Source organism: Panthera leo, chromosome A1 (assembly GCF_018350215.1).
Source record: "Panthera leo isolate Ple1 chromosome A1, P.leo_Ple1_pat1.1, whole genome shotgun sequence".
In the NCBI taxonomy this organism is placed as follows: Eukaryota; Metazoa; Chordata; class Mammalia; order Carnivora; family Felidae; genus Panthera; species Panthera leo.
Window position 1 is genome coordinate 207,160,316 of NC_056679.1, and position 27,713 is coordinate 207,188,028.

At 41.5% G+C, this 27,713-nt stretch overlaps 1 protein-coding gene across 4 annotated transcripts in view; it reads left to right on the plus strand.

Moving 5' to 3' along the window:
• DAB2 (DAB adaptor protein 2) overlaps nucleotides 1-27,713 on the plus strand; it is a 69,482-nt gene that overhangs the window by 4,624 nt on the left and 37,145 nt on the right. For 3 of the 4 annotated variants that reach the window (XM_042951500.1, XM_042951535.1, XM_042951527.1), the window contains exon 1: nucleotides 12,438-12,846. The exons of the other annotated variant lie outside the window; for it this stretch is intronic. The gene's annotated coding sequence lies outside the window, so the exon portion shown is untranslated. Of the gene's footprint in view, nucleotides 1-12,437; nucleotides 12,847-27,713 lie in introns of those variants that run through there. 4 annotated transcript variants of the gene reach the window in all.

The following is a 27,713-nucleotide window of genomic DNA, read 5'->3' on the forward strand; positions in this document are numbered from 1 at the left end:
AAGCATCTGACTCTTAGTTTTGGCTCAGGTCATGATCTCGGGGTCGTGGGATCGAGCCACACGTTGGGCTCCACGTTGAGTCTCTCTCTCTGTCTCTGTCTGCTGCTCCCTCTCCCTCTCCCTCCCCCTCTTTCCCCTGCTTGCACGCTCTCTCTCTCTAAAATAATTAAAACAAATGTTGGATGAATGAATGAGTGAATGAATTATGAACAAATGAACTATATGAAACACCTAATGGTGCCAGTGATCTTTAATTCTTTGTATTGCAGAAATTTTCAAATATAAACAAGAATGTAGAGAATTGTACATTGAACCCCTACATACCCATCACTCTGCTTCAACAATCTTGTTTTGTCTATTCCCCCTCAATTTGGGGGATGGAGTAAGTTATTTTATTTTTTTAATGTTTATTTATTTTTGAGAGAGAGAGAGAGAGAGAGAGAGAGAGAGAGAGAAAGCGCAAGTGTGGGAGGGGCAGAGAGAGAGGAAGACACAGAATCTGAAGCAGGCTCCAGACTCTGAGCTGTCAGCACAGAGCCCCAACATAGGGCTTGAACTCATGAACCGCAAGATCACGACCTGAGCCAAAGTCAGGCGCTTAACCTACTGAGCCACCCAAGAGCCCCTGATGCTTTTTAAAAGATCACTTCTGTGATATGCTGTAGAAAATACACAGCTAACTGTGAAGTCTATTTGAAGTATACTGAAGCCTGTCAATATATCTACCAGGTTAGGGGAAATATAGATAGAAGATCAAATTAAATGACACCACCAACCATGTCAACAAATCCATAATGTGGTACATTAAACTGGATAAATGGACAGTTTTCTCCGACAAGTCAATGGTGTTAACAAAATAGAGTGGTGTAAGGTGGGAAAAACTGCTACAGATTTATGGACAATTTAAAAGACAAACTATTCAATTTTCTGTTTGATTTTTGAATCTTGCTTAGGTTATGAGTCTAGCAAATAATATATTAAGAGATATTTTTGAGACAGAGGAATCAGGATTTTACAAGACATTAAGAATTACTGTTAATTTTGTCAAGTGTGTGAATGCATTGTCTAGCCTGTTTAGATGCCAAGTATAGAATATAACAGGTTCCTATTCTGGACCTACTAGAAATCAGATCCTCAAATTAAACGATATATGTCCTCTCTTTTTGGCTTTACTTGTTTTAATGGATCTGTATCAGTGTAGTAACTAACTACATGCAGCTATTTTTTTAAGTTTATTTATTTTCAGAGAGAGAGAGAGAAAATGAGCAGGGGAGGGGCAGAGAGAGAGAGAGAGGGAGAATACCAAGCAGGTTCTGCACTGTCAGTGGGGAGCTTGATGCAAGTTTCCAACTCACGAACCATGAGATCGTGACCTGAGCCAAAACCAAGAGTCAGATGCTTAACTGACTGAGCCACCCAGATGCCCCATGCAGCTATTTTGTTGAACCTGGAACAAGAGGAACCGTAGAAGTCAGACAAGTTTAGTGGGTGTTCCCCTCGCTAAAGTAGGAATATCACAGAGGCAAAGATAAAGATTTCTGGTTGGCAAGAATAGGTGAGAAGGGAAAGCTAAATCACGTTTGAAGATTACAATGATTTGCTGGTAGTTACAGTCAATGAAACATGTTGCTTATGGGAAGTTAGAAATCATCAGGCTCTGTCAGGATAGGTGCTATGGGGAAAGCATAAATCAGAGGAGGGAATAAGGATAAGGTAGTAGGGCAGCAACTGAAAATTGATTGGTTTCGTTAGCTTTCTCGAGCTGCTGTAACAAACTATTAAAATCTAGGTGGTTTAAAACAAGAGAGATTTATTCTCTCACAAATCAAGGAGGTGTCAGGGCCCTGCTTCTTCCAAAGGCTCCAAGGAAGAATCTGTTCGATGCTTCTCTCCTAGCTCCTGTTAACAGCCTCCGTCCTGGGTGTACCCAGGCTGGCCAGCTGCATTGGCCCAACCTCTGCCTCCATCTTTACATCATCTTCTTTCCTGTGTGTCTGTGTCCAATTTCCCTTTTATCATAAGGACACCAGTTGTCGGATTTAGGGCCGATCCTAATCCCATATGATCTTATCTTAACTAGATTACATCTGCAAAAACCCTATTTCCAAATAAGGTCACTTTCACAAGTTCCAGGTGGACATGAACTTTAGGAAGACCCTACTCAACCCGAAACCATGGTCACAAATACTCTCCATGAGAAGGTGACGTTTGAACGACTACCAAAACTACTTAGAAAGCTTAGAAGTCATGAATCCAGAGGAAGACAGCCCAGGCAAAGAGCAGCAAGTGTGAAAGTCTGAGATATGAATGGGCCTGGGGTGTAAAGTGAGTGAAGGGAAGATTAGCAGTTACAAAGTAATGGAAGGGAGGGCAGTTCAATACAGCCTTGGAAGCCATTTCTAAGGACATTGGCTTTGACTCTGATGGAGATGAGAATTATTGAAGGGTTCTAAACAAAAGTGTGAAATTACTGAACATTTTTCATGAGACCACTAGCTGCTATATGGACTAGACTGTGGGAGGGATAAGAGCAGAAGCAGTGAGAGGTTATTTCAATAGTCCACGTGAGAAATGATGATGGTTTGGACCATAGTGGTAGCAGTGGCAGAACTTGGAAGCTATTGGGTGATAAGAGTAACACACAAAAATGTCCCAAAAATTGTTTCCCATTAATACTTATCTCTGTTATTATCAGGTGTCTTGTCACCTCTTAGTATTCATTCCAGAGGATGGAGGCAAGCACCAAAATTTAAGAATTGCTTTTATGAGAAAATCTTAAAATGAGAAATGACCATTTCCTTTGTCCTGCAGTTAACATAGACAGCTATCATAGGGCCTGGTACTTACCAAGAATTTGTTATTTTACATGCATCCCTATATCATTTAGCCCTCGAAATAAGCCTGTACCACAAGCATTGTTTTCCATTTCGCACAGTAGAAACGTAAAGTTTAGAGACTTTAAGCAGTTTATCCAATCATACAAATAGTTAATGCCAGAACCAGGATTCTAATGTAGGTATTCTGAATCTCCATCCCAAGTGATTTTCATTATATTGCAGTGAGACAGGAAAACAAAGTCATTATTCTATTTAAGTAGCTAATCACTGTGGTCCTGATCTTTAAACACCGTGTTCCAGAGAGACTTTACTTGATGTTCTTCATTTATAGATGGTTGATTAATTAATTTGACTGATTATAATTATTGACCAGGAAAATTGTGAAAAGAGACCCTTCAGTAGTCAATGTATTAGGAGAGAAAACAGCTAGTCTACACCTCATAACAGGGTGTGCCAGAGGCTCAGAGGAGCTGAATTGCAGCGCAGATCTCTTTCCATCTCTATATTCAGTGACATCACATGACACCTTGAAATAAGCTACAGTGAACCTGAGCTGTTTTTATTCATAGACCAGATTTAAAAACAAACTGTTGTCTATAATTCGAATTCAATAACAACAAAATATAAAGGTGTGTGTGTGAGAGCGAGAGAGAGAAAGAGAGAGAGGGAGGGAGGAAGGGAGAGAGGAAGGAAGAGAGGAGGGAAAAAGAGAGATGAGACAGTGTGATCAAATTACTGGGTGTAGTTAATGTCTAACATTAGTTTAAAAACTGCCTCAATATAAACCAAAATAACAGAATGCGTCCACTTGACAGATAAACACATTTAAAGTTTATGATTACACATTTCCTGGTCGGCCTTGGCAAAATGACTTTAGGACTTGAGCATTTTCAGCAACAACTGCGGAGTTCTGGACTGGGTTTTCCTCCCTCCAAACCCACACCCAGCCTAACTTTCCCAGGTGGTGTTTCTTCCACAAACACACTTTCGGTGAGCTCAGTTCTTCCACGGAAGGCTGCAGCAACAGCAATCTGGGTAGAGGCCCACTCATGGGTTTCAGGAGCTTGGGCGTCTCTCCCAACAGAAGCAAGCGATGAGGTTTCTTTCCCTGTGCTGGCCTGGAAGAATGTTCTTTTACCAAAGATGGGAGAAGCATCAGTCTCAATATTAACCAGAACAAGTATGCTTTCCCTGGCATGGGGGGAAAATCAGGGTAGCTCCAGTTAGAGGGAGTGCTGATGTCTGAGAGCCAGGTAGAAATTGTCTGGAATGTTATTGGTAGTTTCTATTGTCCCCACAGCTTGTATCTTTCACCAGAATTTCTTCTGAAAAATAGCAGCTTATCTAATAAATGCACACACACACACACACACACACACACACACACACACACACACACACACATCTGCTACCACCTCTACTTCTACCTTCTCATTCTTAACACCTTCCTCAGAGAAACACTCCTTTTCAGTGACCCTTCACTGTTGTGCTCAGTGTATAACTTCCCATTGTCTCTCTCTCGGGTCCAGACCCAGGCTTAGGGTCAGCACAGAACTTTCTCCTTATGGTCAAAGTCTAGACACCAGGGACAGACGTCCTGGAAAGTGTGCCGAGGTCATGATCAAAGCCAGAAACATGAGTCCAAATGAATCCATTGATCCAGGGAGGAAAGAAAAAAAAACAGGGGCTGAGGTTCAAAGCCAAAGGGGGACAGAGAAGGACAAGGGGCCTGGAGGTGGAAGAGTCACAGGAGCAAGGGAGCGGAACGTGATCTGCGTGCACTCCAAAGTTGCGTTGGGCAGTTAATGTCACCTGCAGCCTTTTCGTTTCTTTATAAAATTCTAATGAGCATGGGCATTGCATGGGGGTTAAGCCACAAACCCTGGGACCTGAATACTTGGGTGTGAAGCCTGGCTCTGCCATTAAGTAATTTTGTGACTTTAATCAGCTTCCGCAGTTTCCTCCTCTGTAAAGTGGTGCTAACAATAGGTTTTAACTTACAGCAGTGTTACGAGGTTAAGTAAATTAATATCTATAAAGTGCTTAGATGAGCATCTGTGTAAAGAGATGAAAAGTAAAACAATATTCACCCATGTACCTGACATCAAGCCTTAGGAAAAAGAAAAAAATACCAGTATAATTAGACCTCCTTTTAATTCATCCTTCTTTCTTCTTTCCAAGGAAACCACCATCTTGAATTTGTGATTTATCACTCTTGGGCATCTATATATTCATTTATATGAATAGTTGTATCTCTAAGTAATGAGTAATTTTATTTTTCATATTTTAAGCCATATATAAGTGGCATCATGCTTTATGTATTCATCTGTAACTTGTTCTTCTTACTCAGTTCATCTGTGTTGATATAAGCAGTTCTGGGTCATAGATTCATGTCATTCCTATTATTGTTAGAGTATTCCCAATGAATACATGCACCGCGATTTATTTGTCTGTTCTGTTGATGGACACTTAAGTTGCTCTACGTTTTGTTATTCTAAGCATTCTTAGACATATTTCTTGGCAAATGAATTGGAGTTCCTCTAAGCTGACTTAGAAGTGCAATCTCTGAGGTTTAGGGTAAGCTCATTTTCAAATTTACTTAACATTTGAAAAATTATTCTTTTAAGACACTCAGACAAAAATGCACATTATCATGTGCTAATTGCTACTTGAAGTCCTTTAGACAGATTAACTTACTCAACCCTCAGAACAGCGCTGTGAAGGAAGTTCGATTATTTCTCTCGCTTTATAGAAGAGAAGTTCAGCCATTTTCCTCAGAGCCACACCTGGAGACACAGTGGGTCCCCAGTTGTGCCAAATGCAAAATAGGATATAATAAAAAGCTAAGGTATTCTGGCCAAAAGGTATCATAAGGCAAACAAAAAGGTAAGATCTCACATAATACAGTATTTCTTCATCTTAACTAATTGTATGTGCATTTCCAAAGGGACTATTCTGAGGTTCCATGTCGACATGAATCTTAGGGGTGGGAGGGACACTCTTCAACCCGGTACAGGATCCCCTTTTACCATCTGTGGCCAAAGAAAGGAGTTGAATCTACTTTCCACGTGACAAGCCTTTGGATATTTGGAAAGAGCTCTACTATTCACAGATCTCCCTCCCTAACCCACCTGATGTGCCCAAGGAGTCTCTTTCCCTGGATACGCGTGCCCAATTCAGCCAGGCCACACTGGCAAAGCCCGTAGTTCTCAGTTCCCAAGATATTCCCTCACTGTCCAAGCGGCCCTGCACTGATTTGCCAGTGTCTTCTGCATCTGAAGGGGCATCCTCAACAGATACTCTTTTCCAGGTGTGGACAGACCAAGACAGAATACAGTGAACCCTCAGAGGTGCCAATAACCCTTATAATATTGTTTGGGCCATGACTGCATGAAGCCATACATTCTAGATCATTCAGAAGAGCTGAGTAACAGTTCTAGCTCTGTCCCTAACTCTGTAAACAGAAAAAAATCAAAGTTTCTGCACTTATATTTCTTAACCTTTAGAAACAGTAATACTTGCCCTAACCTGTTTGACAATAATGTTGTGAGGAAAAAAAATATCAGATTGGTACAAAAGACTCAGATAAAATCTTCAGATAAAAATGGGTAGAAAGAATGTGGCTATACACCCAGAGCGCAATGGAATGTAACCTTGTCTTATGTCATGGGGTCTTCTGATAATCCAGTGAAACCTAGGGTGCACTGCTTCAGAAACTGCACATAAGCATGGGCGCACACACATATATAAGCTTCAGAAGAATCGGGGAGTAGGGTTACTCTGGAGTCCAGACATGGGTTCTCCCTGTTCTCTAGTTAAGATGTGAATTTGAGCCTGAGTATTAAATGACTACAGAAGATAGCATTCCTTCTTGATGCACAGATGGCTGTTCTGGTTTACAACTGAGGCTGTTAGGCCAGCCCGGCCCAGCATGTGGCCAAAGTTGAAGGAGAGTAGAAAGATTTTTGGATTGAATTCAGCGTCTGTGGACAGTGAGGCACCTTCTCAGTAGGAGCAATAGAACTCCGAAGGGCAAGAGGTTGGTCTTCAGTCCCCCTTTTCTCATTTTCTCTCTTTTCTCCCGTTTTAATATCCCCATCTCAGCAGAAATTTACTCATCTTTCTTTGAAAGGATGAAATTGATCCGTTAAAGTGATCCTCACTAACATGTTAGAAAATCAGTGTCCAAGGACTATCCCACCGGAGAAGTCAACCTTAAGAAAGTTCCCCACAGCCAGAGGAACATAGCTACCTAACACATGATTGACTAGGCAGAATTTCCATTGGGAGTAGAAATGATTTCTAGTACTACTGTATTTTTTGCATAATTTTAACATCATTTACAGTTATCATATTGTCTCAAATTCTCCAAACTCTTCTCATTGAACATGATTTCCTTTGACTTCCACCAAAAACCAAAACACGAGCGGGAGACAGGGAAGGCCCGTTTTGTAGATAAGGAAATTGAGCCTTTGAGGAGTTAGGCCGGTTGCCCTAAGTCTTGCAGTCAGTAAAAGACACACCCAGAACTTTAAGCCAGATCTGATCCTAAATCCCACTTTCTTTCGCTGTATCACAGAGGTAAGCATTTACATGACATCCTGTCTCAGTTTTCCAGTGGTCCCTTTGAAGCCAAGATGTAGTATGACTTCAGGGGTAGTAGAGGGTCATCCTAGGAGTTGGAAGTCATCTAATTCTTCTCTTTCCGGTAACCTTAAGCTGGGTACAGAGTGGAGTTGACAATTGCCTCACCTGATCAAAACAGGAAAAAAAATCTGTCCCTGTTCTTCCTGATGACTAAGATCTCTTTAACAATGAGCGGTGTCTTTCATGCCACAGTAAGACACGGGATTGGAAATGCAGTGCAAATGTCTGGGTATAGGTCAGTGTACATGGCTGATATCAGATCTTTCTCTGAAAACAAGCTTTGACAGGGGAGGAGCAGGGAGAGAGTCACCACCAAAGCCAGGACAGTGTCTGAAGCTGTTGAGAGCCAATGGGAGAGAGAAAAGCCAATGTCTAAAGACCAATGGCACCTGCCTCCTCTCATCCTAGCAGTTCTGCCCAATCCACTTAACTCTCATCACTCAGAGAAGGACAGAGTGAGTATGCCCTTGGTTGTGGGAGAGCTCAGTGTTTCTTAAAGTGTGGTACCCAGGACTATAGCATCTGAATGACCCGGAGGTGTGGGTAAGCACTCAGATTCCCAGGCACTTCGTGCCCCCTGCTGACCCACTCACATGCCTTTCCAGTCCAGGTCTCTGGGGCTGGGGCCAGGAATTAGCCCTTGTCGCAAGCTCCCAGAGTGTCTGCTGGGAACATCAATGTTGGAGAACTATTGTTCTCAAGGCCAGATGAGATCATGAGAACGCATGATGAATACTCAACTCACTTTTGAAAGATCTTGAGGAAAACACCTCAGTGAAAGCTATTTTTTTAATGTTTATTTGTTTTTGAGAGAGAGCAGGGGAATGGCAGAGAGAGAGAGTGGGGCAGAAGAGCCAAAGCGAGCTCCTCACTGATGGCAGAGAGCCCAATGTGGGGCTTGAACTCACGAACCACAAGATTGCTACTTGAGCAGAAGTCAGACTTTTAAATGACTGAGTGACCCAGGCACCCTGAAAGCTATTTTATGGATTTCTTTTATAACTCTTCTCCTTCTTTATCTTAAAATCATTTGGTGTATTTAAAAAAAAAATTAGGCAAACCTGTGTATATACCATTTCACGTAGATGCACAAATGTGATCTCTATAGATCTGCATATAGGCTATTTTAATTTTTTTCCCTTTTTGCACAACTTGTACCTCCTTCCTTCCCCTGTCTATTCTCATCTCCATCAGGTCCCCAGTGATCTATAATGCAATCCAGCCTCCAGTCTCCCTTATAATCATACAAACACACACACACACACACACACACACACACACACACACAGATAGGTGTTGCTTTTTGTATTACTAAAACAGAAACATATTTTAAATTTTTCTTTGTCTTGTTTTTCTCACTCAACAATACCTAATAGAAATTCTTCCATATTACAAGGTTTAACTCCACAATTTATTCTTTTAAATGATTGCATATGATTTCACAGTGCAGATGAATCAGAACTGACTCAATCATTCCCCTATTGACAGACAAAATTTGTTCCCAGGTTCTTACTATGGACAATGCAGTGATTAACATCTCTGCTTTATTTCTAGGGATAGATTCTTATTCATAGGATGGAGAACTATTTAAGTGTTGGCTACAATAATAATTAATACTGGCATTTTGTAGGATTTTATGCATTTTTATCTTTAACAACTCTTCAAATTGCTTTCCAAAGAAGATGTTGTAACTGGTAGTTCATACGCGTATTCTTTTTCCCCTTTATAACTTCTCATTATAAAAGTTTATACTGGTAGCAAAATGTAATTAGTTATATGAATTTATCATATTGAATTTTTAAAGTCCTTCACTTTAAACATCCCAACTTATCAAGTGCCATTTGAATTTTACTAGTCCTACACATCACAAGCAAATACCAAGCATTGTGTTCTGAGGTGCTATACATGTATAACCAAGAAAATAAACCAAAGCAACCAACCAAACCAAACAAAAACAGGTTGCCTTCAGTAAGACTGCCCTCCAGATATTTTAGATTTTAGTTAGATCAATGGATAGATAGATAGGTAGATAATAGGAAAGCCTCTAATATTTGTCATGCCTTGCCAACAGCCAAATCTGATAGGGTCAATTTTTCTGTATCTGTAAACATGCAGGATAAGTCAAGGTCAAAGAACATTTTCTGGGAACAATAGCCATTTTCTTCATTTTTTTATGACACTGAGGAGGAAAAAGAAAAGACGTGACCTCACTAGATCCATAAACTTTAACCAGTCCTTGTTCGATTAGAACATCTGGAAGTGTCCAACAAGGCACCAAGGTGCTCAGACAGTTCACCTATGACCAAATCCAAAGTTCCATTTCAGTTCATGAGAAATGGAAGGATTCAGAATGGGATGTTTAAGGGAGACAAGAGGAGTAGGGAGGCGGATAGAAGAAGGGAGAGAGAAAGCATTAGGTCTGCGAGCTAAAGGGGGAAAAACCAGCTTAATTATGGAAGAAAAGACACACACATAGGATAGCTTGCACAAGCAGAGTTGCTGTGGAAGCACATTCCAGGAAAATCTTAAGAGATTACTTTAATAATAAACCATGCATTCTTCAGCAAGCCATCACGGGATTAACTACCCCTTTCCTAGGCTGGGAACACAGTCGTCAGGTTTTTTGGGTTTTTTTTTTTTTTCTTTTTTTTCTCCTTCTCCCTCGAAGACGGGATTTGTGCAAGGGAAAGTCATGCAAGGACCGTACTTTTTCAAACATTGCATTAAATTTTCCTTACCTTAATTTTCTAAACATTAAATTTCAGTGGTGATAAGAAAAGACCATTGAAGCAGGGTTAACATCTGGGTGGTCTTGGGTGTGATTCTCCAGCTGGAAGGGAGTTCATTTTAGACCTACTGAAAAGTGAACAGCTTTGATGGGGCAGGAGACTGTGTTCCATCAGAGATTAAAAGGGTTAAATTTATTTTCATCCTTCTTTTTTTTTCTTCTTACTGTGAGCAAGACACTGAATTACTGCCAGAAGCAGTATCAGCACCCTAGAGATATAAAAGTACTCTTCAAATCAGAGTTCTCCACTGTGGACTCAAGATTTCTCTGTAAAATGACAGGGCCGTCTATTTTAAGCTGGATGTGTGAGCCCACAGTTCATAAATGGACCGTTTTCATCAAAGTCTTCTCTTGAAATTCCAGCTCATTGCGGACGAAATCATTTTCTTCCTCTGGCTCCTTAGACATATCCCTTCCATTTGGTAGAGCAAACATAAGTTAATATTGCTTGATAAGAGTCTTGATTTAAAAAAAATAGGTTTGGGGCACCTGGGTGGCTCAGTGGGTTAAGCGTCCGACTTGGGCTCAGGTCATGATCTCACGGTTTGTGAGTTTGAGCCCCGCATCGGGCTCTATGCTTACAGCTCAGAGCCTGGAGCCTGCTTGGGATTCTGTGTCTCCCTCTCTCTCCCTGCCTCTCCCCTGCTCATGGTCTGTGTCTCTCTCTCTCAAAAATAAACATTAAAAAAAATTTAAAAAAATAGGTTTGGGTGGTCACTTCTGAGTTGAGAAAGTATTACCTATTGAGTTAAAAGGGAAACCCTTTTTTTCCCCCTGAATTGCTAATGCCTCTATTTGCCTGAAATCAGCCTCATTTTTTCAGCTACTTAGGCCTTGGAGGTGAAACTATCCTTCTGGACTTCTGGGTCTTAGAAATAAAACACTATATCCTAAAATGTACCAGAATTTAAGTTTTCTGAATAAATGTTGTAAATACTATCCTAAGATTAAAGCCTACATACTTATCATTCACAGGAAGTCCTTTTTTTTTTTAATAATAGCAAATCATCTCAGCAACATTGAAAACTGTCAGCACCACCTTCCCCACCCCCGAACCCTCAGGTGTGAGGGGATGAGACAGGTGGCAGAAATAGCAGAGGCCAGGAGAGGTGGTGTTCTCCTTGTGGCAGGGTGGTGCCGCTCAGTGCCCCTGGCTCCCTGGCGGTCCCAAGCCTGACCTACTTGAGAGCAGGAAGTGCCCATCACGCTGCGGCTTTACAGCTGGGCTAGGCTTGGACCACAAAATACATCCTTGGTGTCCCATGAGCCCGATTTGAACCCTCAGTTTCCAGAGGTAAGATGCAAATCCACTGTGTGTTGCTTACTCGATGAAATCAATAACCCCTTCTCGTCCAACTCATAATTTGGCACTTTCACATTTAGTACACACCGTTTCCAACTTAAAAAAAAAAACAAAAACAAAACAGGAACACAGACATGCTTTTCACCAGAATAATTTCATATTTCTTAAAAAGTGACAGAGTTTCTGGGGATATTGTACAATTGCTCATGATTTTAAAATATGGAGAAAATGAATTTCCAGCTTGGTAAGTTTCACCAAGATGAGAATGCCTTGTGCTGAGCACCTCATTTTCAAATATGTTTCTTATGTTTCATATTTTTCATAGAGGTATAGGGACCACCGTGGAAATCAGTGCAGGAGAGTGTTCATCTTACGTGTCTGTGCACAGATGCACACGCTAATGGAAATATATAATTTTTGTTGGTATCAGATGTTCAGCTTACTTAGGTTTTATAGAGGTGAACGTTTTTGTTTATATCAATTTCATAGAGTATTGTTTTTATAGCTGTATATCGGGATGTCATGTCATACCTAAATACAGTATGTTCTACATGTACACACACAGATTCCCCACCAATTTAAGTGCCCCCACAGAGACCACGCCTGTAAAGGGGCTAATCACCCATTTCGCTGTAAACAGCAGGTCCGCGCTGGGACCCACTGCCTCTCGCCAGGAAAGTCAGGAGAAAAGGCAGCCCTTTGTTCCAAGGTCCCCAACGGGTTAGGATGACTTCGGGTGCCACATCACTGGAAGTGGCAATCCGGCCAAGGAATTTGTGAAACGAAGGTCCGGTGGATCCCACCCCTTTCCTGCGGAGTTTCCCTTTCCTGTCCTTATTTGCCCCCTCCCCTGTCCCGCGGCCCCAGCTGGGGAGGCCGGGGCTCCGGCTGCACCCTCCCTCCTCTTTGCCGCGCGGGGCTTGGGGAGGGGGGGGCGCGATCGCCCCCCGCTGGCGGGGCTCGCGCGCGAGGGGAGCCGGGCGCCGTGCGTGGCCGCGGCTCGAGTTAATAAACAGTTAAGTTTGGAAGACTCAGCAGACACGTTGAGGGGGAGTTACCAAGCCCAGGCAGCAAAAACATCCCGGCGCATTCCTGGGGAGTCCTCGGCTGCCAGCATCTGATTAGAACCATATCTCGCCGGGAGTGGCCGCGCGGCTCCGAGGCTCCCGGGCCGGCGGCTATTTAAGCGCGGCCCGCCGTGTCGGCTGCGCGGCAGCCTGGAGGCTCGACACCCGGGAGTCATGCTCGCTTCGCGGAGGCGCTAGCTGGCCGTGAGTAGCTTGCCCGGCCTTCTTCCCCGTGGCTCCATTTTTGGCGACCTCCTTCCCCTCCTTTGCTTTTCCCCCTAGGGGTGCAGATCCGGGACAGTGTGTGTGTGTGTGTGTGTGTGTGTGTTGGGGGGGGGGGGGATGGAGTGGGGGGGGGAAGGATGGAGTGGAGGTGGGGGGGGGGGAATCTTAGAAATGAGACCGTACTTGGGGAAACGGCGGTTTTGTGGCCTGACAACCGAGGAATGCTTCCACGGAATGCATTTACCTTTGGGGTCGGGCTCCAGATGTCCAGCTTGTGACATTTAACAAGCACCTCCTTTTGTGTGTGCGTGTGTGTGCTTGTTTAAAAGCTCTGTGGGCAACCCTGGTAGGACGCTGGTTTGGCTGCTGACTACCTAATTAACTCCTCCAAGGGTGTTTATTTTTGCCCTGTGACAAAGGCTGGGGACCTGGTTTGTGCCCCCGAGAAGCTTTTTCCTGGTGACTGACAACGTTTGGCATGAAAATGTGAACTTTGTCTTACACCCGCGTTCTTAAGAAAGTATCTGCCCAAGAGACTGAACAAACTTGTTTTAAATCCCTGGAGCGTTTAAAAGGTGTTGGCCTGCTTGCTGTAAACTGGCTGGAAAGATTAAGTAAGAATTCTAGAAAAGGGGGGAAAAATGAATGGGTTAAAACCATGGAGCCCCAGTCAGCATAGCGGTTTTCATAGCATAGAGCTGACTCTGTTATTTGTTTCTGCTTCCTTTCCTCTTGACTCAATTCCTAGCCTGGAATTCAGGTCCACAGTCAGTTTCAGCAGGGAGCTGTTTGAGTCCAAAGGGAAATTTAACTGGATTAAAAGCACTTAAAGAATCTGGATGTTATCTCCACCGCATTCCCCCACCCCACCCCCACCCCACCTTTTCCTCTTTCTTTTTGGTTTGTGTTTGGAAGGAAGAGAGGCACACTTGTAAAGTGAGAAGAGCAGAAATAAGCTTCCAGACACATGGAAAGACTTAAAAATTATGGAGGGGAGACTTCATGAATAGTAAATGTTGTTATTACACTATAAAGTGACCTAATGAAAAAATTTCTGGCTCTAATCAGGCAAAGCAGAGGAGTGGGGGAGAAGGAGGTAAGACAAAAACTAACTCAAACAGAAGTAATGGCTGAAGGAAGAAGGCAGCTACAAAAATGCCTTCAAGATGTCTGATAAGGCTCTTGGAATGGCTTTGATGGGATATATAATTGATCTTCTTTGCGGGCTGGAGGTCGGCACAGGAGCATCTACTGGCTGGTGGGGAGGGAGGAACTAGCTGGGAATGGGGGAGCATCCTAGCTACCAAATGGCTCCTCTCCACGCTCCATGACATCTCCATGCTTGCTTCGGGCACTGGCAGTCAGGCCACGATTAGGCCGATTTTCTCTGGGCCTACTGCCCCGCCCACCCCAGGTTCTGTCCCCCACTGAAGGGAGACAGGCCTCGATGACATTGTAGGAAAGTTTATGGCCTTGAGAATTCAGAAGTTTTTGGGATTGAGCTCTCCTTAATCTTTGGGGAAGGACCTTTTTTTGTTGAAGCGCTGCACGTGTGGAAATAAACAGTACCACACTTAATACAACAAGGAGTGTGCCATGTAGACAGTGTCCTAGAAAAAGCAGGAAGGAGACCTAGTGGCCTTTTCCAATGTGTATTTCTGGGACTGATTACTTCTAAATTGCTAATCAGTTTCCCCCTGAGGCAGAAGGGATTCTTTTTCCCATTGGTGAATAAGCTACCTTCCCCTTCCCCTTCCCACTGTCATCTCTATCCCTTCTTATCCAAATGACTGCTCTAGAAACCAGGTCTCCTTAAGCTATACCCTCCCACATTTTAATGGGCGGCTGGGACAAAGTGGTGGTAGTGGAATGTCCTCCAACTTTGAGCCAGGACACAAACGTCATTGCCATTCTCGCCATCTTGGACACAATCGATCTTCCCCTGAGGATGTGAGAGAGGGTAGGGAGCCATGTGTGGCCCTTGTTAAAAGCCTTGTCCAACTTGCTGAGGAAGAGTCCACATTTCCCCTCGAGACTTTTTACAGATTTTAGATTCAACTAAAAGTCCAAATTCCTGTGGATTAGGTTTATTTGGTGCCTTGTTCCACGAGGTTGAGTGGATCTTTGTCTCCTTGTTTGAGTTGAAGAGAATTGCTCTTAAGACACTTGTTGGCATGAGGTGGTACAGGGACCTCTGGAAGCTTCTGGCCAGGTGGGCTGGGGGCGATATTTATTGGCCTGCTTGGTCATGCCTCAATTATCTGAAGATTAAGAGAGTAGGAAGATATAGGCCAGCAGGAGGCTTTGTGGACACGTGGGCTCTTGGTGGCACAGCAAACATATCCTGCTTCGTTTCTGATTCTACCCTAAGCCTAAGCTTGCTCCCACTGATATTTTTTTACCTGAATGGTTTTGAAGGCTCCATGTGTTTCTCTCCTTCAATGTCTCCTGCCCGGAGGATGTAACTAATGTCAAGGACAAGCGGAGGTGCTGAAATACTGGAGAAGCCTATTGAAGACTGAGCTCTCCAGCGTGCTCAGTTGCCCTAATGGTTATCAGAGCACACCTCCCTAGGTGGAAAAGCTTGAAAGCTCACTGGTTGGGGAGTTTCGGCTCACAGATCCAACGTATCAGGTTTTCTGTCCTCCAAACGGAATCAGAACGAGAACTACCCTGGCGATCTGAGACACCTGAGTCACAGGATGTGCTCTTTTAAAATTCTCTCTGGTGCTGTGTGTCATTCTCAACTTGAAGTCGTGCCACTGAGTGGCACGGAGGTAGGCCAGAGTCACCTTGTGGTGAACTAGCTGTACCGTTGGTTAGGTGTGGTTGGTGGGAACCTAACTCACGGGAACGGAGCCTGACGGGATTGCATGAATCAGGAGGCAAGCGGGCAGTCAAGTTTCCTCCTCTACAAGAAGCTGCTACTTTCTGATGAGGAGGGCAAGGCAGGCCGAGTATGGACACCGAGGACTAGCAGTCATGCCAGTTTCTGCCTCCCACCCAGGACAGTCAGGTAGTGGGTTGAGAGCGTGGGTTCTGGGATCCTGCTGCCTTGGTTCAGATCCCAGCCACACCACTGTTGCTTAAGTGACCTTGGGCAAATTGCATAACCTCTCTGTACTTAAGCTTTCTTATCTGGAGAGAATAAGAGTAACAACCCCAAGCTTGTTGGGAGGAGCGTGAGTCTAATATGCTCAGAATACTTTTTTTAAATGTTTATTTATTTATTTGAGAGAGAGAGAGAGAGAGAGAGAGAGAGCACGAGCAGGGAAGGGACAGAAGGAGAGGGAGACAGAGAATCCCAAGCAGGCTCCATGCTGTCAGCACAGTGCCTGACTCGGGGCTTGAACTCATGAGCCATGAGATCATGACCTAAGCTGAAATCAAGAGTCAGAGGCTTAACCCACAGAGCCACCCAGATGCCCCTATGCATAGAATACTTTATTCTGTTTGACTTAGAAATGTGTTGCTTTATTTATTTATTTAGCCCACTGAACCACTGAATTAAGTGTCTTTGTGAAAACTGAAGGCAGAGGGGAGAAATGTCTCCATCAAAATAGGGCGCTGCTCATCAACCTGGAAAACGTGAATCATTCAAGCACTTCATATTAACAAAGCCGTGTGTTTGCTGTGCTCACGGAGGCTGGAACAGACAGGGAGTTACTCTCTGTTCTTTGCCTGGAAGCCTGCAGTTTGGTTTGGTCAAGCTGACCTCCTCTGGTCTCGCTGAAGTCTCCACCCCCTCTCAGCCTCCCTGCGGAGAAAGAGCAGTTCTTCCCCAAGTCAGCATGAAACTAGAAGGAAGTGGGAAAGGAGGGACCACCCATACTACACTGAGTGACTAGGCTAGAAATAAAGTCTTCCAAGTGCGTGCGGCCCCATCCTATCCTTGCCCACATAGCTGGGCAGGTTGCCATGGTTACTCCCCTTCCTGCATCCTTCTCCTACCCTGGAAGGAAGCCTGCCACTCCAGGGCAAGCAAAATCTGAACAAATTGCTTCCTGGTCTAAAAATGGAAGTTGCTTTTTTATTGGTAGCCTCCTGTCTACCTACCTCACCCTTTTCCTCTTCTAAACTTACTTTAATCTTACCACTTAATTGTCTAAGTCTTACTAATTCTTACGTCATCAAGGTGGCCAAACCTTAAGCGTTACGAAATTTCAGGAACATGGGAGCTGTTGGCTCAGTATTGAAGAAGCCTGGCAATTTTTCTCTGCTACCATAATTTATACAAGCTAGCTGAGGCAAGTGACCTTTAACTGCCTTACGCTAGCGAGAATTCTGAATGACCTGAGCAAGCAGAGTGGTCGGCTATAAGGAAATTACCAGAAGGCAGAATGAGGAAGCGTGAGGGCTGTCACTTAGATTTTTAGGTAACCACAAAGTAAGGGAGCAGGTGGCATAGGAACTAGGAATCCTGGCAGAGTGAGATTTAAAACACTATTCAACCTGGAAGACTTTTGGGTGAGGGATATGTGCTTTAACAGTTTCTCTGAGTAAACAGCTGTCCTATCTCTCTCTAGCAATGTGATGCAAAGAGTCTGTTACTCTGAAATAGACTTCGGTCTCTGTGTGATAGAGGAAATGCATAAGCTCTCGTTTAAAAAATAAAATGCATTCTGTCTTCCAAGATTGGACACTTAGTTGCCTTGGTGTGTATTTCACAGCTAGAGAGAATTCATCTAAGATAGTAGTTCTCAGAGTGTGGTCCCCAGACTGCAACATTGGCATCATCTGGGAACTTGTTAGACATGCAAATTCTTGGTCTCCATCCCAAATCCACTGAGCCAAATTCTAGCAGTAGGTTTCATCCAGTGGTATTTCAACCAGCCCTCTGTGTGATCTAAGAGTAACTTTCACAATTCATTTGTTTTATAATCCAGTTGTTCAGTGGAAAGCATAACAAAGTATTTGGATTCCTACAGTCATGGAAATAATAAGCAAAGCACTTAAACATAGCTCAGTTTAACCGCATCTTAGGATGCAAAAAGATGAAAAAGGACAGACCTTGACATTTTTCCTACTATCTCAATTATTGCTGTCTTGATCCTAGGAAAACCGATATACTCCTTAGTTTTATATATCACCTCACTTCCAAATCCTTTCTCCACTTTTGGGTTTTTTTTAAGGTCATAATTAATCTCCATTTATTAGGAGACTGTCCCAGTTACTTCTTTTAAAAAAGATTCTAGTAAACTAGATCATTACCCTTGAACCAGATGGTTTTCTCTAACCTATAAAACTTTTTATTTTGTTTTTTATGCAATGCCGAGAGTGCAGATGAAGCCCTCTCCAAATTGGTAAATGAATCTACTGCACTTAGTTTTTATAGAGCTTTATGGTTTATAAAGTACCATTCCATTCTCCCATTTAACTTTCACTTCAAATAACTTACCATAGAAAAAATGTCTCCATTTCTTAGCTCAGATCTGATCAGTGCAGATCAACTTGTCCTAGGTCCTACCATTAAAGGGGAAAGCCAGGATTCAAGCATGATTTGAATCTTGGTGTTTCTTTAGTAAGTACCTATTATGTTAATTATGTTGCTAGACTGACAATGAAAGAACTCCTAGGGAGTGGAAATCTAGAAGAAAGTCTGTACCTCCTGAGGCAAAGGCCGTGGACTCTGGATCTGCATTGCGGTGGCAGCTGCACCATTTCTTAGGCACGCTGCTCACGTCTCTGACCCTTGGGTGTTGCCTCACCCACCCTGCAAAACAGTCCTAAGAATGCCTGATGTTAATCAGAGAGTGATGTTGAGCAGAGATCACACCTTAGACTGAAAAATACAAGGGTGTGATCTAAAATTAGAGAATTGGAACTCTGGTTTCGAGAAGGTGGCACATGATTAGTGGGTAAGAGCTCGGATTATGAACGGCAAATGACTGGGACCACCAGTCACTTTGCCACTGAAGACAAGAGATACCATGTCTGAGCTTTGTTTTCTCCATCAGTAGAATAGGTGGCCCCAAAGTTAAAGGTGAACCCATTAAAAAAAAAAAAAACAAACTTTCTCAGAGCCGTTGCATTCGCAGTACCCCTACTCTAGAACCAAAATTCTCGGTACAACAACTAAGCTGATATTTGGAAAATGTTCTTGCTTTCATCGTTTGTGAACTTTAAGCAAGCTAAAATCTAGAGACGAATTTCCACTGAAAATTAGGAGACCTTCCTTCTTGCACACCTTGAAACTATAAAATGTGAGGGTCAAGCAGGAGAATGTGGCAATGCTTCATAAACCAGTACAGGCACGCAAATATTAACTCTTAAGGTACCACTTAAATCTCATCCGGGCAGGACAATTCAGTCCTCCTAAGGTCTAGAGTTCATCCATACTCAGAGAACTGGACAGTGATGAACAGCTTCACTAAATGTGTCCATATTGGATATAGCTGCCCTCCTTGTTCTAAACATTTCACACAAATGACCTCACTGAGTGTTCATATTTTATGTGTCCTATTAGGGGCCCAAGGCCTGTTTTAATCTTCTAGAATATGTCACACAGATGCTAAAGTGCTTTTTATTATCATTTCTTTATTTATCATATGCTTGAGCATTTGTCAGTGGTCTAGGATAGTTGTAGGAAGAATGCTGAGTTATATGAAGAATTGGGCTTCGGGGCGCAATGTTAATCCAGATGGGAAACATATAATTGACCTCTAGATCAGAGGGTCAGAGTGGGAATGGTACACATAGTAGTTGCTCAAATGTCTGTTCTTTAAAAGAAAGTCTCAGATCTGCTTTAATTACATTAACACTGGGCGGTGGTAGTGGTATTTTTGGTTGTGTGTGTGTGTGTGTGTGTGTGTGTGTGTGTGTTTTAACCTTTGCTTCTGAAGTTAAACATCTTAATTGCAATCCTATTTTTTAAGTAGAAGACAAATATGTAACTGATAGAATAGGCTCTTCTATCCGCATCTGGTTGATAGTGAGATTTCATATCGATTTCTGCTTGGACCAAGGCTCAGCTATAACTGAAGATTTTGGAAAAACTCATAGACTTGAATTGAAAAGGTCATTTTATTCGGTGTCCAGGCTGCCTTCTGAAGGGTATCCTGATGCATGGATGCTTGCTTAACTGCCTGCCAACTTGTTCTTTGGGATTTCTGATTTATTTATCCTGCTCGTCTAAAGTTCTCAGTGACTAAAAGTTGGCTGTAATTGAAAGTTGGATGATAATATTTACCCGACACCTGCTAGCAGACAGATAGGTGCCAACAATTGCTGCCTGTAAGAAATTTAGAAAAAAAAAAAGTGGCATCTACTCAACTAACCCGTGGTTTTATTATAATTAAGTGACACAGGTAGGGTCCAGAGAAAGAAAAGGCCACCAGTGTGGTAATGGACTTGGCTTTTAAAGGAATGGTGGAAGTCAGAAGAAAAACACATCTTTGGCAGAAGCACATAGGCAAATTGTGCAGGTGTATGTCCAAAGATACAGACTGGCCAGTGTGACCAAGAGAAAGTACAGATGGCAGAAAGAGAAGCGATGGGTTTGGAAAGGAGAGATGGATTATGCTGAGACTTGGATGTAAGGACAAGAACTTAAATCTGTATTTGTTATGCAGTAGATGTCTTTGTTAAATCAGGAAAAGAAAATGCTGACTCAGATAAATTAACCTAGCTATATTGGTCGAATGAATTTGAGCAGAGATGGTTTAGCGCTTAAAGAAAAACCTGTATTTCATGAAAAATCAGCAAAGTAGAGAAAACGTCCGGCAAATGGAATATTAAGGAGCAAACGGAAGTTATGTATTACCCCTAATGTTTTAAGTGCCCTGCTCTTTACCACGCTGTGTGGGGCCTCAAAAAGTAGGAGCTGACCTCAAAATTTCATTGAGTTGGAGAAAGAGTTCTACATGAATCAGAGGGCAACAATAGGTCATGGCAAGTGTATAAAAGCGGTCCGTTGGTGAGAGGTCAGGGAAGACTCCCCTAAGGCAACACACCTTGAGTGGACTTTGAATGACAGGCAGAAATTCATGCAGGTGAAGGCAGTAAGTATTACAGATGAGGAAGGCAACACAGGAAGGCACAGTGTGTGTGTGTGTGTGTGTGTGTGTGTGTGTGTCTGTCCAGGGCAAATGGAAAAGATTGGCCTCTCTAGGGAACAGGTCTCTGTCTCTGTCTCTCTAAAGATACATTGATAGATAGATAGATAGATAGATAGATAGATAGATAGACATGATTAGTACAAAAGCAGGAAGGCCATGAGGTCCGATAAAGTATTACCACAAGAATTCAGCCATAAAAGTAGGCCAGTTACAACTAGTGCCTTACAACTTAGATTTTCATGGGACCCTTTTGAGAAGGTGAAGGAAAAATTCATCCCACAAAGAGTTTCTTTACTTTGTGTATTCTAAATATATTAAAAAGTACCTATGTTATGTGTACAGAAAATAGCAAAATAACACCGTAATATGAGTTGGCTAATTGTGAGGGACAAGATACGTGATATAAGGAAGTATAGCTCTTTTGGAAACAGGAACTTGGGGGTGGCAATGAGGCAAGATTAGGGAAGAATACTGAAAATAATTTTTTGAAATTTTTTGATGGGGAGGGAGGGGGGTATGGACATAAAGGGTAGTTATAGAGAATAGAGGGCCAAAAGTTTGCCTGATTTGGTAGACATGTGAACAGTCCAAGATAAATCTTAGCTTTGTTCTAAACTACAGACCGTACTGCGAATAGATCTTTTAGGTAAATCCAAGTACCAGATAAATTCTGTAGCTCTGTTTCCAGAGAGTGTATAGAGATACAAATGTTCAACTTTCTTTATGAAAATCCTTTAAGAGAAACAATGGAGGAAACTGTGTTCTGTTTTAGGATTTGGACCCTTATACTTTATGCAGCCAACACTTGTTTAAGGGCATACTATTTGCAGTGGTTATAAAGTCCAAATTTTTAAAGACTGACATTGACCAGGGGTTATCAGATACTCCCTTTGTAGTGCTCTTGTAACCAGACTATGCCGCTTAAATAACCAAAGCTATTTTGGGGGGTGGCCCTGGTTATATTTTCATAATACTGCTTCATTAAAATCTGTAAGTCAGTAGTGTTGCCTGATCTGAAAGTGACACCATTGAACTCAGAAAATCTGATAATTAGGAGTTTGCTTCTAGAATACAGAGGCTCATGTCATCTCTGAATCGCCTGCTTTTCTGAATGACAAAGCTGAATGCCAAGTGAGCATAGCGTTTCTTTCTGGTGTTTATGAAAATAATGTTGATTCAGAAATTTGGATAACTTTTTAGGAAACATCGCTGACATTCTTTTTTTTAAGTTTACTTATTTATTGAGAGAGAGAGAGGCTGCATGCACGAGTGGGGGAGGGGCAGAGAGAGAAGGAGAGAGAACCCCAAGCAGAATCTGCACTGTCAACCCATGACTCAGGGCTTGAACCCATGAACCATGAGATCATGACCTAAGCTGAAATCAAGAGTCAAATACTTAACAGACTGAGCCACCCAGGTGCCCCCTGACATTCTTTAATAACCTAGTGTATCACAAGATTCTTTCCTCCCACTGTTTCTGTCACACAGATGCTCTTCCAGATTGTAATATGGTTATAGGAGACTCTCAAACATTGAATGTAAATATCCTCTATCTAATTAGTGGTTTAAGTAAATGTCATAATTTGAAAACCGTGTGTCGAAGATGATAATTAAGCCCTTAAGATGAAATTTGCATCTTTCCACGGTTGATATGAAGAAAGCAGTTTATGTGGGATTCCTTGAAGTAGTATTAATTTTGCTCTTACAAAACACTATTAATGGCAATGAGACTTTCTACCTTCATCAGAAGCATTTCCTCTAAAAAACTTACCACGAGCTAGAGAGCAAACTGAGGATTGATGGGCAGAAGTGGGGATGAGGGTGACCTAAATGGGTGATGGATATTAAGGAGGGCACTTGTCCTATTGAGCACTCGGTGTTATATGTAAATGATGGATCACTGAATTCTACTCCGGAAACCAATATTACGCTATATGTTCAATAACTAGAATTTAAAGAAAAAATCGAAGAACAAAAATAAATAAATAAATAAACAAATAAATAAAACAAATAAAATCAAAAATAAAAAACTTGGCACCAGTTGTTTACTAACACTTGCTTGTTCTCTGTATCGTAAGGCCCTTGAGAACAGAGACCACGTCTGTTTCATCAGAGTCTGTATAGCACAGCACAGCGCTTGGCACCCAGTAGGTGTTCACTAACCAATAACCAGATGGCCAAGTGAATGAATGGCAAGTTACTCTCACTTGCATTATTGATTGTAAATTATTATAGAGTGAGCAAAATGAGAAATTTCAGCTCGCCTTACCATCTACTGGTATACGTAAAACAGTTCTGAGTCTTTTTTTTTTTTTTTTTAACTTTAAGGTTATTTATAATGAGCAACATCCATGTGTTCCCCTAGTTTATATCTGCTCAGGGCCTGAGAAAGGCAGACAAGCTGTTACTGAAATTCTCCAGATGGTATGGTCTTTTCAAGTCCTTGGGTTAACTTCTACCAATGGAGTATTCATCATGGCTCATACATGGATCTTACTCGATAGGTATTATCACCTGGCCAATAATTATCGTAGTGGTGAATAGTTTTCAACCTGATAACTCCTCCCAAGGATGACTTCTTATTCTCCTTCTGTTTCTTCTTTTTAAAGTGGCTAGGAAACTGTTTCCTAAAAAAAACTAATAAAACTTGAGGAAATAGATGAAACCTTTGGCTCAACGCTGGATAATTAACGTTATCCCTTTGACTTACACAATTTCTGCCAAAATCAAAAGAAGCCTGGTTTTTTAGTTGGCATATGCTGCTGTAATGTAGGTAAAGATGTGATATCCATTAGGCTCTTTAAACTGCTTAAATTGGGTTGCCAATTAATTACTGTTGCACAGACCCCACTGGATCCAAGGAAAACCAGTCAAAAAACCAACAATAGACCATATACTGATCAAGTTTTAAAAATCCCATCATAAAAGAATTTTTTTAAGCCCTAGTGACTATTTGATTCAAACCTTACTGTTCATTTTTTAATACATCAGGAGTGTTTCTCGATAACTATATAACCAAGTATCAATGAATGACGTCTAAGTCAATAATGGCAGGCAGGATTCTATGTTTCAGATGTGCGCATGTTCACTTTGTAGTTTCTCTTAGCTTTTGAGTTTAATTTCACATGACTTCTAGCAAGCGCTTACGATTCTGTCTCTAGCCCAAGGTAGACTATAGATTTATCTACATTATAAATATTGCTGTCTGACAAATTAGCTCATCTCTAAGGAATTTAATTTTAAAAATGCAGTAAGGCACTGTCACCCTGATATCACTATTCTAAATGCATAAGAAGCAATCTGTCTCTCATTCTACTTGCCCCTTCTTCACCAGCATTTCCTTAGTATTGACCTTTCTAGTCTTCTCAAGTTATGTGGAACGCATATATAAAATGGGAAAGTGCTGTATATTCTGCTTCATATGAGGAGCTATAATGATGTGACTGTTAGTCAGTAGCTGCCTTTTCTAAAGGATGTTCCTTTAGGTGCTCACATTTCAAAGTACCAATTCACTTACATAAGCTTTTAGCAAACTGGCATTATGGGAATTCTATTTTTAGGATAAAATGGATCTTAGAATGAAGGTTATAAGACAAAATGGCCTTTGATTCTTTTTTTAAAGCCACCTTTGGGACACTTGGTTCATATGAAGTTTGAGGGTCACTGTGCATGATAGCTTGGCAAGATGGGATAACCTTGGATCTGACATTTGAGATTGTTAGACCTTAACCTTTCAATTAAAAGGCTTTGTTTCCAAAAGATTAGGCAAGTATTTAAATGAAAAAAAAAAAAAAATGGCAGCGTTAAATCACTCAAAATGGCAAGTTCATGCAACTATCATACTACAAAGCTGTGTGACCCTTTGAAGCCATGGCTCCATATTCAGACTCGTCACCTCCCCAACCTCCACACCATTGCTCAAAACCTCAAAGTCTTTCCAGTACTGTCTAGACAAAATATACTCCTGAAAATTCATTCTAATCCAGTTTGACCCACCTTTTAACCTTTTTTCCTCCTATCACCCAGCACGGGTCTTGTATTCTAACGAAGCTGACATAAATATCCTTTGCTGACTGCTATCAATTTCTCTTTTCTCTGAAAAGTGTTTTCTGGATCGTTCACATTCCTCCAATCTGAAGAACTAGCTTAATTCCTTTTCTTGTATACTTCTAAAACAAAAGAAGTTGAGAGCATACGTATTAGACCTGTGTGGTTTTTAGTAGGTTCATGGACTTTTTTTAAGATTTTGTTTTAAATGTCTATTTATTTTTGAGAGAGAAAGAAAGAGAGTGTGCTAGTGGGGACAGGGCAGAGAGGGGCAGATGGAGGGACCCAGAGCAGGCTCTGCATGCTGACAGCAGAGAGCCCCATGCTGGGCTCCAACTCCAGGACCGGTGAGACCATGACCTGAGGTACCCAGGTGCCCTGTTGACTTTTGCACTTCACCTTCTCTTCTGTCAAGTAGGGATGATGATCCTTCCCCCATAGCACTAAACGACAGAGTCTTAGCATCACAGCTGGCATATAATAAACATCCAATAAACTTAACTTAAAAATATGGCATTATACCTTCTGTGTCTCTAAGAAACCTGTTTAAGCCATCACTGATCCTGCACTTTCTATCCACTCTGCTCTCTCTTTTCCGGGACATTTATCACCTTCTGAAAGACTGTAATCCATTTATGTGTTTCCCTGCTAGAAGGTAAACCCTATAAAGGAATAGATTCTTATTTTGCTCACTGACATCCCAAGCTGCAGAAGAGTACCTGGCACATAGTAGGGGCATAGATTTATTACATTAATTAGCTTCATTCAGGGGTAAACTTTGTTTTCAGTCTCTAAACTGCAGTGGTTTTGAGCAGAGATTAGTCGCCAAACCCCATATGCTTTGAAAAAAAAAAAAAAAAAGAAGAATTAAAATTTTTAAAGCTGTCAGTATTTGAAAGCTTTTTTATTCCTTTTAAGGTAATTTTTTAATCCTTTTAAGGGCATTTCTTAAATGGAGGTGCAAACATAGAATGAAACTTTGGGTAGGAAATCTCGACACTGGAGAGATCAAGCCTCAGAAAGAAATTTTAATCACATCCGCTTCTGATAATTAGCCCTAAGAGTAGAACTTTGCTTATTTTAGTGGGACTAAGAAAACTTAATCCCTTAATGTTGTTTCTCTTACTATATTCTTTGGCAAAACTCATTATCTATGTGCTTCTATAGTTCGTTAAGGAGTACATCCTAGTTTTAAAAAAAACACACATTACAGCTATAAACATTCCTAATTTCAGCTTTTGCCGCACTAGAAGCCACCTATGGGGTATAGAAGGGCTTGATCATTAGTTTTTTGAGGATTTGTTTTAACCTCCTTGTCTACAATATTGAGTCTTTTTAATAAAGATTGGATTAGGAACTTAATAGTGGCTTTCAAAGAAGACTTGTCTTTGCATAGGGCTATAGAGTTCAGCTAAGGAAACGAATGATCTAATTACATTCTGTGATGCTAAAAATGCCTACATTATAAGACTAGAAATTAGCAGATTCCACCGTGCATCTGTCTAAACTTCAAGGACCAGATCAAGTTACATTTATTTAATGACCGTAATAGGGACAATAAAGAGAGGGTACACAGGGAACACCTATCTAATCACCTATATCTATCCCATGTTTTCCGTAAGTATTCAAGTATCAGTCACTTCCAAGCACAGAATTTTCCAGTAGGTCATTACTAGTTCAGGGACTAGACAAGATTGCTCTAAAAGCTATGAAACATGTTGCTTAAATGGTACATTTTTTATGAACCAGGAACACTTCCTTTATAGTGAGTCATTGATGCTGACGTTCCTGTGTAGGCTAACCAGAAGCCTTTTTGTAGTTCAACAAAAATATGAATGTATCATAGTGGGCCAGGAGGTCTCAGTGGAAGCTCAGCAAAGTGGCACGTGATAAGCACCAATTGCTACTAGTACATCTTACGCTAAACTATAGACCCACACGGCACCATCATGTTTTATCATCTTCCAAAAACCCAATGGGGATGGTGTGCATTTAAGAGGCCCGGGAGAAGAAAGAACTCTCATTCCATCCGCTTATTCTGGGAAAGGCTCCTGTGGTAAGTCAGATTTTGTTTTGTTTTTGTTTTTTTTTTTACCAACTTCTTGTTTTAAAGCAAAGGCTTGCCATTAAAGGATACGTGTGTCCCTGAGTGCTAGGCAGGTTTACAAGTGATAACCTAATGCAAAGGCAGAATACGTGACACAATTTCGAGCCAAAACTCTGATAAATAGAAAACAGAATATACTTCAAAAAATCGTAGCGCAACTGTTAGACAATTGTAATCTCACTATTAACTTAAGTCGTATTTATTTAACATGAAATGAGTAAACAGTTACCCAGCATTAGATTCATATGAAAGCTGTCTGCAGCTGGAGATGATTTTGAATAACAGATTTTAAAGGGCACAGACATAGATCCAGTAAGTGAGACTTTATAGTCTAGAAAACCAGAGATGTATAAATTTATCATTTTAAGTTAAGGTGGAGGTGTATAAATTTATCGTTTTAAGTTAAGCCCTTTTAGGGAAGTAACAGTTCCTTTGGAACCATATGAATTGATGATTTGTTTAGTTAATTCATTTATTTCCTTTTAAAATGTACAAGCTGAGTTGCTTCTCAGACTAGCAGTATAGGTTTATAAGAAGCAGCATATTACATTCACTGTTACTTCACAAAAATATACAGTTAAGGCACCAATTATTTCTTCAGTCTTCTAGAATAATAACTAGATCAAAAGTAAAAC